Source organism: Cetorhinus maximus, chromosome 18 (genome assembly GCF_964194155.1).
Source record: "Cetorhinus maximus chromosome 18, sCetMax3.hap1.1, whole genome shotgun sequence".
Lineage (NCBI taxonomy): Eukaryota > Metazoa > Chordata > Chondrichthyes > Lamniformes > Cetorhinidae > Cetorhinus > Cetorhinus maximus.
In genome coordinates, this window is record NC_135896.1 from 23,899,566 (window position 1) to 23,913,934 (window position 14,369).

A 14,369-nucleotide genomic window follows, 5' to 3' on the forward strand; every position below is an offset into this window, starting at 1 on the left:
TAGCTACAGAAACAGAAACAGTAGCAGTTGCAGCGCTGGTCGGTTGGTGCTGCAGCTTCACCCGGCGGCCGAGTGATGGCGATGTCGCTAGCGTCCTAGCATTTGGAGCTTCGGGTGGCTCTTCTTGATCAGGAAGCGGAGGGGGGGCGGTGCTGGGTGAGTGGAGAGAGAGTGAGCGAGGCAGGGACAAAGACGCGGTCCGTCAGCAACGGCGTTTCCGATTGGTTGGATGATTCAAGAACGGCGTCCAACGGGGTGGCAGTTTGGACGGCAGTGTGTTGGGGAGGAGAGAGAAAGATGAAGGGGCGGGGGTGGGAGGGGGGAAGGGAGTGGGGGCCGAAGAGATAATCGGATCGGGCTGGTGCTGAGGAGGGTGCCGGTTTGAAGAAGGGCCCGGGCCTGGGCTTGAGGCGGAGAGAGGGAGGCTGGGCGGACCGCGGGGTGAGTGACTGAGGAGGGGAGGGGAGGAGTGGTGAGGTGAGGTGGTTGGGGGGGGCGGGGGGAGCTGGAAGGGCAAAGGTCTGCGGCTGAACCCGACAAAAACTTGGCTGGAAGGAGCGGCGGCGAAAGTTCAGGTAAAAGCGGCCGCGCTGGCTGAAGAGGGAGATAGGGCCCGGGGGGGGGGGGGGGGGGGGGAGCGGGGGAGGTGGTCCTCGCTGATGGACAGCTCCCGCTACGGGTTGCACACTCTGTCTGTGTTGGGGGCATTTCTAATTATTTGCGGTGCTGGGAATGTGGGGCGGGGGGAGTGGAAACACTTTCAAATTCCGTGGAGCTCTCCTCCTGAATGCTAGTTTCTGGGGAGACTGGTGCTCCCGACATTTCACCGGATACGTTCACTTTCCTTTATAAGGTTAAAGGGGAAAGAAAGCCGACAGTTCAAGACAGAATGGAATATGCAACTGGTCGCTGACCATGTCTTTTATTCCCCTCCACAACCACCCTCTGCACCCCCCCGCCCCTCCAAAGCGCGCGCGCACACTGCATATATTTCACTGTTAGTGACAAATTTCTGTAGCATGTAGGCTGCAGCAAGGGTGCAAACTGAGTAATAAGCATTAGTCATTTTTCATTGGGTGAGTTATGTCAATATGGACGTTATTTCTTGTGACATCCTCTCTCCTCCCCTAATTTCTTCCAACTCCCATCGCCCACCTTCATCTAAAGAGGTGATATCTGTTTTCTTGGGCACAGGACAAGTATTCATGTTGATAGAATCACTAGAAAATGCAGCAGATGAGGTCATGTAATTGATCGAATAATTTGTTTTGGAAATTAAAAAAAGCAATTATGCTGATATTCTGTTGGATTTATTTGTTTCTTAGAAATTTGGCGTTTGCTCAAGCTTATAAACGGCCTTTAGGTCCTGGGGGTTATTAATAGTACTATGATTGTGCCAACATTTAATGATCTTGCATGGGCTTTATTACTCAATTATATATAAATCCAGTAGTTTACAAAAAGTGACCGTTCAATAGTTGGAATGTCTAAATCAGGACAGTGGTGGTCTGAAGGTGGGCCTTTGTGATTCCTCAGGATGCTCGTACAGTTTATCATTTGTGAAATAGTTTAATGCTTGTTTGCTCTCTTTTTCAATTTATAGTAGGTGTAGTCTTCCAAATGAAGAGCCAGAGCAACATCAAACTGTTAGAATAAATATTTGAAGTGCATATCAAACTGAAGGTTGCAGGACTGCTGTATCCTGCATTGAGTTATAGCACTCAATTGGTCATCCATCATGTATTAGCTTAAGTAGTCGCTAAGCTATTTGACTGCATGATAACAGTCGAATTCTGTTCCTGTGTTCACCTGTCATCTATGTCAGTCTATTTTTCATCAAGGGTCTGTAGGATAGTGATCAGGAATGGAAGCACCTGAGCAGTACTTGGGCCAAACATAGAACTGACCAAGTTGAGATAATTTCGTGCTTAACAGGGATCTTTTTGGTTTGTATGCCTCAATGCTACATTAGGCCATGCATTTACTCAAGCGTTTGGGACGATTTAAAAAAAATATTAAACCTCCTCAAGTCATATGCAGTTCTCTGTCATGAGTGTGTGTAGTCAAGCATTTCTCAGGTGTCAGCTTTTGCCAATTTTCAGAACCTTTAATCAGAGGTATGTGAGAGTATTCTGAGATGACTCACTACCACCCCCTTTTTGCTTTTTGCTGACAGAGAAATGAATGCATGATGGCGATTAGGAGTTTCTTGTGCGAATAATTCTCAGGAGGCAGCACTGTGTACACTTATGGCTGTGTGTTACTTTCTGTTTGCAAACCTTTTACAATTTAGTCATGCTTTTGTCTTTGTATACTCTGGCCATTAGGTGGCTTTGCAACAGAGAAGGGGAACATTAGCCCATCATACATACCTCTGCCGGCTCTTTGAAAGAGCTCTGCAATTTGCCCCATTCCACTGATCGTTCCCATAGCCCTGCAATTTTTTTTTCCCTTTAGGAATTTATCCTGTTCCCTTTTGGAAAATTATTATTCAATCTGCTTTCACCACTATGTCAAGCAGTGCATTCCAGATCATCAAAACTTGCTGCATAAAATAATTTCTCTTCATCTCGCCTCTCTTTATTTAGTGTCCTCTGGCATCAACCCTTCTGCCACTGGATATAGTTTCTCCTTAGCTACTTGGTCAAATCCTTCATGATTTTGAACACCCATTAAATCATGGTCATGAAAGGTGTAAACTAACGAGGTTATTTTATGGTCCCTAATTTTCTAAATTCAAGCTCTTTAATTTGAATTGTAAAAGGGTTGGCTTTTTCTTTTTGGATGACAGTATATAAACACCCTCATTATTGTGCTGACTGTAGAAATTTTAAGCCCAGAACTACACAGGCTAACATGGACAATTTGCTAACTTGGGCTCATTCGTTACCTGTTCCCATGATGCCGCTGAGATTAAAATAATCTGTTAGTTAAATTGTTTATTACAAACACATTTAGTGTAAAGCTCATTTAAGCAGCTTACAATTAATGTTTAAAAGTTAAAAGTATAAAACTAAGTGTCTGGAAATATAAAACACGCCGGTAGTAACCTGAGTGTATGCTTTCCTTAAATTATTTGATTTATTTTAAATGATAAATGGAAAAGGAGTCCAAATATGAGGTATTCCAAATTTCCATCCAATTTTTACTTTGAGAACTTGTGCTTCCTGTTGGAATGAAATCTGATTGTGGTCAAGGTATGCCTGTCTGTTACAGTGAGTCTTTTTTTCCATCTCTTAAATATGTTACTGAGAATCAGATTATTTTTTTCTCATGAGGTGTGAGTGTCACTGGTAAGCAATGTACTTACTTATTTTCTTGTAATGCGCAAATGATTTGTTTAAGTGCACGGGCCCTTCACTTTTTTTTTGTGCGGCCACTCACGCATAGTAACCTAGAGTCCAACTTGTACATGGAATTTTCGAGTTGCCATGCAGCTTAGCGGGCACATTGCTGGCAAGGCCAAAATTTCTTATCCATCCCTAATTGTCTTTTGAGAAGGTGGGAATGGGTTGCCGTTTTGAATGACTACGGCCCATGTGCTGTAGGTGCACCCACAGTAGGTTTGGAGTTCCAGGATTTTGACCTCGTGCTGATGAAGGAATGGTGATATATTTCCAAGTCAGAATAGCGTGTAACTTGGCGAGCTTGCAAATGGTGGTCTTCCCTGCTGCCGTTGTCCAATGTGGTTGAGGTTGTGGATTTCTTGAAAAGTGCTGCCGAAGGAGCCTTGTGGAGTTGCTGCAATACGTTTTGTAGATGGTATATATTGTAGCCATGGTGCATTGTTGGAGCTAATACTCATGCAACATATGCTTTCAAAATGGAAACATGAGTATTTAGCTTTAGATAAGATTAAATATATTTTTAAAGTTAAACTATAGCTTTCAGTACTAATTGTTAATCTGTACTGTTATGACAATTGATATACCATCTAATTTTGAGATGTTTTGGGAATCAAATCTTGCAGCATAACCTACCCTTGGCCGTATTAAGGTGCTTGTCTTCCAAATAGTATAAATTTACTGTTTGTAGTATCAGTGGGCGTATGTATGTAACACCTCTCCAAGTATATTGGCCACATATTTGCAGGGAAGGGGTGGGGCAACTGTTATTGGTGGGAAAACCCAGAACTTTAGAAACGTGGAGTGCTGCCAAATTTAATGGCAGGACCTCAGTTAAACTTTATCACTCTGTTTGCTGCCCAGCAGATGGCCAATTGGTGGGTTGGGAAGTGGGGGCACAACAGTCTCTGGCAATATAAAGACTGGGAGTCAGTGTGCAGTTGTTATGGATTGTGACAGGTTTGCATGAGGGGCTGGGGCTGTTAAGCACTCCTCCTCCTGGACCATAAGTGGTGGTGGAAAAACAACTGCCTGCTTCAACCAGTAGTTCTCACCTCTCTTTTTAGTTGCTGGATTTCCTGAACCTTAAGAATCTGGCCTGCAGCTGTTAAATCCAAATTTGAAATGCCGAACTCTGATAGTAGGTTACTCATCTAACTACAGAATTACCCTGGTTTAAATGGAAGGTGTGTTTACAACTAGTTAGGGTTGGGTTTTCTATTTTTAAGAACTTAACTCCCATCTATTTCCTGCCTGTCCTGCAGTTTAAGATCGCACCTCCCCGTTTCTCTACTTCGTGGTGTACCTTCCATACAATGAGTCTCTACTGTTAATGGAGCCCCCTATTATTTCTCACTTGATCATCATTTAATGTGCCCACAACAATGCCTTTGTTCAGATGGGGGAGGATAATAGAACCATGGAATAGTACACAGAAAAATTATATAAGGCAGATTGCCTTTTACCTTTCACTATTCCTTTTGTCCTTTTTTTATTTTGTCCTCTGTTTGATTTACTGGGTCTTAGTGTTGTTACAAATATTCCTGGGATTTTGAGGTCTGATTTCCCTTCCCAATTTTCTCATGTTTTGCCACTAGAATTATAACTCCCAAGAAGAGATTGCAATTCAGCAGTTACCGTCTTTAATGCTCTTGTGCATAATTCTTCTCTGTACTTGAACAGAAACATTGATGGCTTTATTCTACCCTTATTAACATTTTAAACCTTAAGACAGCATTTAAAAACTTCCCTAGGTATTCAAAAAATATTCATTAAAAAGTTTGATTTATGATGACAAGAACTCTAGTGGAACTGCTTTTTCATGATCAGATGCCTTTACATAGGTTTCCTGTTCAAGAGCACATAACCGATAGAATACAAACATTGTTTATGCATGTGCATATACTGCATAATGTTTGAGGATTATTGCCAGGGCTTAATTTCATTGTTTATTTCCCATCTTTTAAATTTGAGATTGAATGTTACATTCAATGATAACATTAGATTTTATTTCCGCTTGTGCAAAATCCCAGCTGGGGGCATGCTTTCTGATTAAATGCTTTCCTGTGTGCGCTGTTAGCAATTTATTTGAAACCATTTACGACAATTACCTTTTAAAAACTTTATTATGGTTCAGTTGCAGTGTTTAAAATATCTAGTATCTTGTCAATGCCTTGTATTGTAAATGGAATATAGGATAATATAAGAGAATATGTGACAATACTGTTTCACTCCTCCCTCTTTTGGATTGCCTTATTGTTGCTGTCCTCCTTTATTGGTCATTGGAAGTCAACCCAGTGCAGCATCCATCAGTTGAGATGATGCGTGCAAAGTTTTTTTTGATCCTAACTGATCTGACATTTCATCATGGGTAGGGAAGAATTTTCATCTGATCTCATTTCATAGGGATACACTGATTTTGGAGAGAGTTTTTTTTAATGTATTCATTCATGGGATGTGGGCATCACTGACTAGGCCAGCATTTATTGCCCATCCCAAATTGCCCTTGAAAAAGTTGCTGGTGAGCCACTGCCTTGAACCGCTGCAGTCCAAATGGTGTAGGTGCATCCACGGTTCTGTTAGGAAGGGAGTTCCAGGATTTTGACCCAGAGACAGTGAAGGAATAGCGATGTAGTTCCATCAGGATGGTGTGTGACTTGGAGGGGAACTTGCAGGTGGTGTTCCCATGCATCTGCTGGCCTTGTCCTACTAGGTGTTTGAGGTCACGGATTTGGAAGGTGTTGTCAAAGGAACCTTGGTGAGTTGTTGCAGTGCGTCTTGTAGATGGTACACACTGCTGCCACTGTGTGTCATTGGTGGAGGGAGTGAATGTTCAAGGTTTTGGATGGGTGCCAATCAAGCAGGCTGCTTTCTCCTGGATGGTGTCAAGCTTCTTGAGTGTTGTTAGAGCTGCACTCATCCAGACAAGTGGAGAGTGTTCCATTACATTCCTGACTTGTGCCTTTTAGATGGTGGACAGGCTTTGGGGAATCAGGAGGTGAGTTACCTGCCACAGTATTCCTAAGCTCTGACCTGTTCTTGTAGCCACAGTATTTATGTGGCTGGTCCAGTTCAGTTTCTGGTCAATAGTAACCCCCAGGATGTTGATGGTAGGGGATTCAGCAATGGTAATGCCACTGAATGTCAATAGAAGATGGTTAGATTCCCTCTTGTTGGAAATGATAATTGCCTGGCACTGCCTGGCACTTGTGTGGTGTGAACGTTACTTGCCACTTAGAAGCCCAAGCCTGAATATTGTTCAGGTCTTACTCAATTTGGACACGGACTGCTTCAATGCCTGAGGAGTCGCAAATGGTGCTGAACATAGTGCAATTATCAACAAACATCCCCATTCCTGACCATATGATAGAAGGAAGGGCATTGATGGAGCAGCTGAAAATAGTTGGGCCTAGGACACTACCCTGAGGAACTCCTGCAGCAATATCCTGGAGCTGAGATGACTGACCTCCAACAACCACAGCCATCCTCCTTTGTGCTAGGTATGACTCCAACCAGTGGAGAGTTTTTCCCTGGATTCCCATTGGCCGAAGATGGTTCTAGGCAATGCACATCCAACAGATAATTTATTGATGGGAATCATACACTTAAATCAGAATGCTTTCTCTTAGATAACCTCGCAGAAAGTATTATACTGTTCAAGGAGGAATGCTGCAGGACATGCCAGGAGCAGCACCAGGCATACCTAAAAATGAAGTGTTAATCTGGTGAAGCTTCAACACATGACTACTTGCATGCCAAACAGTGGTAACAGCATGTGATGAGACAGCTAAGTGATCCCACAACCAATGGATCAGATCTAAACCCTGCAGTCCTGTCACATCCATTTGTGAATAGTGGTGGACAGTTAAACAACTAATCAGAGTGGGGTCCACAAATATCCCCATTCTCAACAGTGGGGGAACCCAGCACATCAATGCAAAAGACAGGGCTGAAGCATTTGCAACCATCTTCAGCCATTCCCTTTTCCCCTCATATGCTTGCCTAGCTTCCCCTTAAATGCATCTAACTGCATGTTCTAGGCCCAACCATCTTCACCTTCCCTCTATCATAAGGTCAGCAGTGGGGATGTTTGCTGATGTTTCCACTATATTCCCTATCGTTCACAACTCCTTGGATACTGAAGCGCCTGTGACCAAATGCAGCAAGATCTAGACAACATTTGGGCTTGTGCTGATAAGTGGCAAGTGTCATGCCTGGTACAGGCATGTCATATTATGAACTTTCAGTCAATACTTTTAAAATTGGACACAAACAAGCTGTTAAGATGGCTGCTAAAAATCATGTGACTTCTGGTTTCAGGACAGACAGTATCAAGTCACTGGCGAATACCTAATTATGGACCTCTCAGCCAACTGTGGAGTTCACCTACCTCATTGTTTAAGATTGGGCCAACACCGAAAGATTATCGAGTTTCCTGCCTCCATGTTTCATACTGGACAAAAGGGAAGATCAAAACTCAGTGGCCACTATCAACTTCCCATTGTGTCACAATGCCTTTCCCCATACAAAATAGACTGGGTAGGCCTCAGAATTGTTAACCCAGCGTGATTGAACCTGGTTTCAGGGACAGTATCCTTATTGCCCAGGACTCAGAAGATCCATCAGAACCATTTGTCATCAGCCAGTCTGAGAACCAGACTCTGAAACCATGTGCAAGTTATCAAGCAGCCAAAGTCCTTAACTTGTTCCAGTTTCAAAATTCACCTGAGAACCAACCTCCTAGATATTTGAATACAGGAAACCTCACAACTGCTGTGAACCCTTTGTTTTACAAGACGTTCATTTCAACTTCAAATCATTGATTCAATTTAAGAAAGCACAAACCTTCTATGTGGGAGACCGGAAATTGTAAATCAGACTGAATTAACTGTAATTTGTAAAAAGTGCACTCTCTTTACCTGTATCCAATCTTTGCGCTTGCATGCTAGAGATAGTGTGATATTGCAGTAATTCAGGGTAAGCGTGAGAGCAAATAACCTTACTTGTTTAACTCTCAAAAGCTTGCTGCTGAATTAATTAATTGAAATATACACACTCAAGGGTAAGAAGATGCACGCCTTTCAATACAAAACATACTGATTACAGGCATTAAGGAGCACAAACCTTCTGTCCATGACACAAATAACACTCGTGTCACACAAGTGCCAGGCAATGACCATCTCCAGCAGAAGAATCTAACCATCTCCCCGTGATAGTCAATGACATTTTCATTACTGAATCTTCCGTTAACAACATCCTGGGGGGTTACTATTGACTAAAAACTGAACTGGTTCAATCACATAAATACTGTGGCTACAGGAGCAGGTCCGAGACTGGGAATTCTGAGGTGAGCATCTCCCTTCATGACTCCCCAAAGCCTGTCCACCATCTACAAGTCAGGAGTATGATGGAATACTCTCCACTTGCCTGGATGAGTGTAGCTCCAACAACACTCAAGTTCAACATCATCCAGGACAAGTCAGTTTGATCAGCACCCCGTCCACCAAACATTCACTCCCTCCACCACCGAAGCACAGTGGCAACATTGTGTACTAAATACAGGATGCACTGCAACAACTACTTTGGCAGCATCTTCCAAACCTGCGACCTCTACCACCTTAGACAGCAGCCACATGAGAACAGCACCCACCTGTGAGTTCCCCTCCAAGCGACACCATCCTGACTTGGAACCATATTGCTGTTCCTTCACTTGCTGGACCAAAATCCTGGAACTGCGTTCCTAACAGCATTGTGGGAGAGTACTTGTACTAGATAGACTGCAGCAGCTGAAGGACGATTATGGATGTGCAACAAATGCTGGCCTTGCCAGCGATGTCCATATCCCATGAAAGAATTAAAAAACTGCTTGCTTCAGCCACTCTGTGGTAGAGAGTTCCACGCTCTCACCACTTAGGAAATTCAGAAGAAATCTCTTTACCCAATTGAATTTCTTGGTGAGTATCTTATAATGATGGCCTTTAGTACTGCTCTTCCCCACAAGAAGAAATGTTCCCTTTGTGTCCACTCTATCGAAATCTTTCATGATTTTAAATAGTTCTATTGGGTCACTCCTCAGCCATCGTTTTTTCAACAGGAAAGCGACCCAGCTTGTCAATCCCTTCCTGATATGTGCACTCGTGCATTCCTAGTATCCCTTTGTTTCTCTATCGCACCTAGACTTGCACCTTCCAAGTAACAAGTGACCTCCCTATTCTTGTTTCTACCAAAATATGTATACTCACATTTACCTGTTTTGAACATCATTTTGCCAATTATTTGCCCATTCTGCATGTTTACTAATGTCCTCATGTAATTTGTTGCAGTCCTCTTCAGTGTTGACTTTTTACACCCATGGTTTCTCGATCATGGTGGAAAGCTCAGATCTCTAGCTGCTGTTCTACACTTTAGCAGCTGTCTTGATCACTGTTGACATTAAAGGTTGTATGTCTGAACTCTTGTGTATGAGACCTGAAAAGTAGGCAGTGGGGGGGGGGGTGGGGTGGGGGGGGGGGGGGGGGGGGGGGCGGAATGGAAAAGTTACAAGAACGATGCATCTGTATTATTCCAATCACCATTTTTGCTGAGTCAATCACTGTTTAAAGTGTATCAAAAACCACCTACTGGAGATGTTGGAAATGAGCCTGTGGAAAAGACCATTTTGAGTAAAATGTCTCATGTCTGTCTTTGACTGTTCCCATGGCAGCATGTTTTTAAAAAGTATAGTGCCTGCTGTGACTGCTGAAGATGGACCCGAAGAGAGAATATACAGCAGGGAGATATGACATAATAGATCACTGCATTATTTTTGATACTGGACCTCATTTTGGAGGGATACTAAATGGTGGCCAAGGGTGAGAGAAGAGGAAGGAACAAAAACTGCCTTCATTGGAAGCATGAGTGATGTATTTTAAGAGGATAGGAGGGAAGAGGTATCAGCATTATTTTAAATCATGGAATATCAATTTTATAGCGCAAAGTTAGAATTTTTAAACCTGATGAAAGATCAGATTCTGAAAACAAAGAGTGTTTCAATTAAGGATTAGTGTAGACTTTTCATTTTCTGAACCAAGGTCAGAACTAGTTTCTGAATCATGAGTGCTGTGAATATCTGGTTCATAATTCATATGTTTTAGAAATAACTTGTGGTTTTAGGAATTCAAGTTTGATTGTAGAAAATGGGTGCATCTGGTTGAGAGGCTGGTAAGCAACTTGGGGTAGATACAATCCAAATAAGATTGGAGTTTATTACACTTAAAAGGTTGGGACCATGTTGACTTAAGAGGTTAGAAGGGTAAGAGTCATAAAACAGCAGGTGGCAACACGTAAACAATTGAATAATCTGTGGGCCTTTGGGTGTAGACATGACATCTCAATCCTTGCAGTAAGAGCAGTCCAGAGAGATGTTTTTGTTTTTGGAGTTAGAGCTAAATTAGTTTGAAAGCATTCAGTAAACCCTGAAGGGTTATAAAATCCATTTCTTTCTTCAGATCAAAGAAGGAATTTTAAATGAGGAATGCTTAACCTAAAGGTCTGTTTAAAGATTTTTTTTTTGCAAAAATATACTTTATTCATAAAATATCTTCAATCACATTCCAAACCATTTCAAAAACACCATTACAAGGGTACAATCCAGGTTAAACTTTTACAAAATGTATCACCAGGTGCATCAGTACAAACAATATTACAATCATTTACAGCCTTTCATTTTGAGCTGTACAGCCCGAGGGGCTCTAAACAGTTCCCAGTCTCTCGGTGCGCTGTGGCAGAAAGGTCTTAGACAGCGACCCTTCCCCATTGCGCCTTTGCGGCAGCTGCCCCAAGCTTTAGTGCGTCCCTCAGCACGTAGTCCTGGACTTTGGATTGTGCCAGTCCGCAACAATCAGTCGGGGACAACTCTTTGTGCTGGAAGACCAACAAGTTTCGGGCAGACCAAAGCGCGTCTTTCACCGAGTTGATGATCCTCCAGCTGCAGTTGATGTTTGTCTCGGTGTGTGTCCCTGGGAACAGCCCGTAGAGCACAGAGTCCTGTGTCACAGAACTGCTCGGGATGAACCTATCCCAGATCATGCCACATTGTCCTGGAGATGGAAGGAGTTTAGGAAGATTCTCTGGCTTCAATTTATCTGGGTGTTTGCTGGGAGCTTTAGATGCAGCTCGTATTTTGTGTCATGCAGCCAAAGTAAACGACAATTAAGCAGAGAAAAAGCCAGGTTCTTCATTTGCTACATGGAATGCTGGTAGGGCTTAATCTTGGTTTGGATTTCATGGGAGAAAAGAAGCTGGAAGATTTGATAGCTTGCAGTTAGTGGAAAAATCTACAGTCACCCTCACACAGTCATGTGGCAAAAGAAAGAAACCAAATTAGCTTGGAAGCGTTGAGAAGGTAATCTGAACAAAGGACTGAGGTATCCACTGTCAAAAGATGGAAAATAAAAGTTTTACCTCCGAATAGCTGGAACTGGGGAGAAATAAAGTGGTTTTGTAGTGGACCCTACAGTAATAGAATAAGATATTGTAACGTATAAAATAATTATTGGGGGAAGTAAGAAGTAAACCTAAGGGCATGGCATGTGGGTACAAGATTTCGTGTTAACTTAAATTATATTTGCTTTGTTTAATTTGTTCCAAATACAATAAAGTTTGTGTTTTGTTTAAAAATATGAAATCTTGTGGCGCAGTTCTATTGGTTAAATTACTGGATGTTCCGATTTCTCTTCAAAAGTTAATGGTCCCTGACTGGATGGTAACATAAGCAAAATTGCAGACAACTTGAATTTTACTCAGCTTTGCTAGCCCTAAATGATACTGCATTTACTATCATTACACAAGTCTCCATCAATTATGATGCAATCTGAATTTTGGTAAATGGGTTGACTGTAGTGTGCTTTTTTTTAAGATTTAAAGACTTGATGAAAATTCTTCTTAAAATTAGCTAATTGAGTATTTAACATCAAATATACATAGTTTCTCTTATGTTCTGTACATTTTCAGTGGCGAGTTGTAGGATTATATGTGAAAGCTTTGGAGAAGTTGCAGAAAAGATGCACAAGAATGGTTCCAGGAATGAGGAACATCAGTTATGAGGATAGATTGGAGAAGCTGGGGCTCTTCTCCTTGGAGATTTGATGGATGTATTCAAAATCATGAGGGGTCTGGACAGAGTACATAGGGAGAAGCGTCGAAAACCAGAGGATATGCTGCTTTTGCCAGCCACTTTAAATCAGCGACAACATGAGGAAAAACCTTTTTCACAGCAGGTTGGGATCTGAAATGCACTGCCTGAGATTATGGTGGAGGCAGATTCATTGGAAGTGTTATGGGGAAAAGGTGGGGGAGTGGGACTAGGTGAGTTGCTCTGCAGAGAGTTGGCACAGAAATGACGAGTCAAATGGCAACACCTGTGTGGCAATTTTCTGATTTAGTGATATTGGATAAACGATGTCTTCTCCCAATATATTGCATTTGTTGACTTTAAAAACCTATGAATAAACGTGCCATTGTGTTTTAGTTGAAAGATTCTAATGAACTCCTGAACATTCTTCACGTATCTTTGTTTGCGAGTAGCTGTGAAGTCTTGAAATAATTTAGATTTTGCAATCATATTAATGGCTTATGTTGACAGATTCTCCTCCATATAAATCTTCTGGAACCTTGGGGTGAAGGAGAAGAAATCAACAAAATGTCCAGATAATTGATTATAGCGTCCACACAATCTGGTCCAGAGCCCCAGCAACTATTTATCTGACTAGTGCTGAAATTTGATCATTTGCAGCAATTATTCATAAATGTTTACAGATGAAAGATTACTGGTAGGGTCAAATTTATCAGTGTTTTGATGCTGACTATGACACGTATCAGGCAAGCAAGTTAGTTTAATTTAAAGAACAGTTGCGCAGAAGTGTTTTGGTACAATCCCATTAGAGTAACTGGGTATTATAGCAATCCTGAAGTTTGTGTTAGAAAAAAATAGGTAGGATGACTCACAGCTTATATTTATAGTTGTTTACTTTTCTGATAACACCCTGCAGTATCAAAATAACTACGTCTATGGATCTGATTCTGTAAGTACAGCAAAACCAAAATAGTCCGGGTGATGAGGCAATCAAACTGTAGCTTATTTAAAAAAACTTTTCAATCCATGAAGAGCGAATGATCCATGAAACTGTGGCTTCTACCACATTCTATTGAGTGTGTGAATTTGACCCAGTGCGTGTATGAAATAAAACTGGTTGCTCTCCAGCTGCCTGTTCCCTGCTTACATTCTGCAGCATGTCTCTAATTCCCAGTGCAGTCAACTGGCTATGTTCTCTGTTTTGAAATCTGACAAAACTTGGAGGCAGGAAAGTTGTGTAAAATTCATTCTTCTTCTGTGTTAAGAATTGCCAAGATCAATTTTGTTGCCATCCGGCAGATTTTCTTAGTGTGATCTATAGATATATATTTCCAATAATTTTTGGGATGTTTCGAGGCAGCAGTACCTTGTGGCTCCAGTGATCATGCTTAAAGCTTTGCTGACAATATTACATCCTCTGAGACCCTTTTAATAGTTTTATAATAGTTCTACATAATTCACTAATGGTTATGCAAAAACCTTATCAGAATTTTTCTAATTAAAATAATTTTAAGCCAGAAAGTGTGTTTGCGGCCTTTGATATTTTACTAAACAATGGTGTAGTGGCTCAGGTTTTTTTTTGTACTATGGATTAAGTTATTTTAAAATACTAAACTTTGTTTCATTATTACTGAGGGAAAAGAAACACGGAATAATTTATTCCCCCCCATTACAACCAAAAGATATTTAGGATAGTGAAATTACGTATGAGTTCACCTTGCCAGATGTACAAATAGATGAGTATTTTTAAAATTGTACTGTAACTATTTTTCCTCCTGTTCCCTAAATTTCTGTACCTGTTGCAAACTACTGAAGATAACCAGCATATTGAAGTTTCATAGGTTTGATAGGCTCTAAGCTATTTGAAAAACAAATAAAGTGAAGTAGTGGAAGTATTCTGAGACAGAACGTGA

The 14,369-nt window shown here is 41.5% G+C and overlaps 1 protein-coding gene across 3 annotated transcripts in view; it reads left to right on the plus strand.

The window, feature by feature from the left end:
• The first annotated feature begins 272 nt into the window (after positions 1-272).
• The window catches only part of btbd7 (BTB (POZ) domain containing 7), a 66,937-nt gene continuing 52,840 nt past the window's right edge, over positions 273-14,369 (plus strand). For 2 of the 3 annotated variants that reach the window (XM_078562211.1, XM_078562209.1), the window contains exon 1: positions 273-575. The gene's annotated coding sequence lies outside the window, so the exon portion shown is untranslated. The remainder of the gene's footprint in view (positions 576-14,369) is intronic. The other variant, XM_078562210.1, reaches the window with a different exon arrangement.